The sequence below is a fragment of the Oryctolagus cuniculus genome, chromosome 14 (genome assembly GCF_964237555.1).
Source record: "Oryctolagus cuniculus chromosome 14, mOryCun1.1, whole genome shotgun sequence".
NCBI lineage: Eukaryota > Metazoa > Chordata > Mammalia > Lagomorpha > Leporidae > Oryctolagus > Oryctolagus cuniculus.
The window spans coordinates 62,081,531-62,084,020 of NC_091445.1; positions in this window are offsets into that span (position 1 = coordinate 62,081,531).

The following is a 2,490-nucleotide window of genomic DNA, read 5'->3' on the forward strand; positions in this document are numbered from 1 at the left end:
CAGGCCAGCTCTCTGCTGTGCCCGGGAGTGCAGTGGAGGATGGCCCAAGTGCTTGGGCCCTGCACCCCATGGGAGACCAGGAGAAGTACCTGGCTCCTGCCATCGGGTCAGTGCGGTGCACCGGAAGCGGCACACCGGCCGTGGCGGCCATTGGAGGGTGAGCCAACGGCAAAAGGAAGACCTTTCTCTCTGTCTCTCTCTCTCACTGTCCACTCTGCCTGTCAAAAAAAAAAAAAAAAAGAGAGAGAGAGAGAGAGAGAGAGACAGACCCAGGCCACAGGCCCAGTGTGGAGAAAAGTACGACGCTGTCCAGAAACAGGTGCTACCGGACACTTGGCCGTAACATCCCAATTCTAACAGCAAGCAACTGAAGGCTCAGTTGAGGATTACTTATCTTTGATATTCTACTGAAGATTAGCTGTAGGTCATTTCAAGGAAGAAAAAAATCTAAATAATGGAGAAGTGTGTCCTCATGATTTCTCTTGTGTTTATGTTAGGGCAAGAGAATGAACCAAAATAGTGACTGTAAGGGATTTGTTGACAGCAAGAGAAACTTTGTAAATGGAATAAACTGAAGTAGAAGATGAAGTTGTCTCTTATGAATATTTCTGTGTATCGTGTCTCTTCTCCAAAAAAAGCATGTTCATAATTCATTCCTGGGAGGCAAAGACTCCGTTTCTTTCCAATCCCTTACTCACTGCTGCAAGTCAAGAAGAGGAGCTCCTGGGGTTGGCACTGTGGCGCAGAGGGTTAGGCTGCCACTTGGCCACTTGGGAGGTCCATATCCCCTATCGCTGTACCTGTTGGAGTCCAGGCTGCTCTGTTTTTGATCCAGTTTTCTGCTAACATCCCTTTCACCTACATGGGAGCCTGGATGGAGCTCCTGACTCCTGAGTAGATCCTGACCTCAAAATTTGGAAAATATATTGTCAGGTTCTTGGCTCAGTTCCTTCTTTTCTTCTTAAAGTAGCAGGCCACAAGGAGCCACCGGAACAGCTCCCACACAGAGATGTCTCCTCAGACTATATTTGCCTGTGGCTGTGGGGGTGGGGCACAGCACATCTTCCTCATTCTGTGGTTCAATTTGTAAGCCCGTTTGGAGGTCACACTTAACTGTCCAACTCAGCCTTGGTCTCCAATATGGTTATATATTAATTTCTCCAATACCTAATTATTTATCTTCTTTTCTCATTTTGTTCAGAATTTGGACAGAGAAAAGAAATCCATACATTGAGTTTCCTGGAGAATCACAACCAAACACATAGGTATCTCAAAAAATTTATGGGAAATGGAATGAAAGGCTTAGTTTATTGTAGTGGAAAAAGAAATTTGAAGTCCACATATGGTTTTTTTCATTATGTCCATTTTCCATGAACTTTCTGAAGTTCTCCCATATTTGGAATTACTGAGATATTGGCATATATAGCTGATTTTGAAGTTACGTGAAAAAATAAACAAGAATAGGGGCCAGCGCTGTGGCACAGCAGGTTAATGCCCTGGCCTGAAGCTCTGGCATCCCATAGGGGTGCTGGTTCAAGACCCGGCTGCTCCACTTCCAATCCCACTCTCTGCTATGGCCTGGGAAAGAAGTAGAAGATGGCCCAAGTCCTTTGGCTATTGCACCCACATTGGAGACCCAGAGGAAGCTCCTGGTTCCTGGCTTTGGATCTGCGCAGCTCTGGCCATTGCGGCCATCTGGGGAGTGAACCATCAGATGGAAGACCATTCTCTCTCTCTCTGCTTCTCCTCTCTCTGTGTAACTGATTTCAAATAAGTAAATAAATCTTAAAAAAAATAAAATAAACAAGAATAGCTAGGACAATTGTAAAAAACAAGAATAGCTTTATTATAAAGCTACAATAATTAAAACAGTGGGGTTATCACACACAGATTATGCAGACAGATCAAGAAGTCAGAGTAGAAGGCCTGGCAATACACCCAAGTATTTGTGGAGATCCATTAGCTATACGAAGGCCATTTAAAGTAAGTAGAGAAAGGAAGGATTATTAATAAATTGTGCTGGAGCAGCCCATCCAAAAACATTAAGTTGGATCATACTTTATATTTTATGATAAGTTAATTTCCTATTTTATAAATTAATTCCAGTTAGATTAACATCTTAAATTTTAAAAATTAAATAATCAAAATTCAAGAAAAAAATTCACCAGAGCCATTCTATAATTCTGCAGTGTAAAAAGTTTTCAAAGTACCATAAAAGCCCCAGAAACCATAAATGACTGATTATTTCAATTACATAAAAATCAAAATTTTAAATCCAAATATACCAAAAGCACAACCAAAAGACAAATGCCGAAGTTAAAATCTTAAATCACAGAAAAATGGCCAATACATAGAGCTTCTAACCATCTACAAGAAAAAGACTAATAACTCCATAAACAGGCAAAGAATGTGGAATAGCAGTAGCTGTTGAAAATATGAAAATCTGCCTGGTAGCATTCATCAGAAGAAAAATGTAAATAAAACCACAAT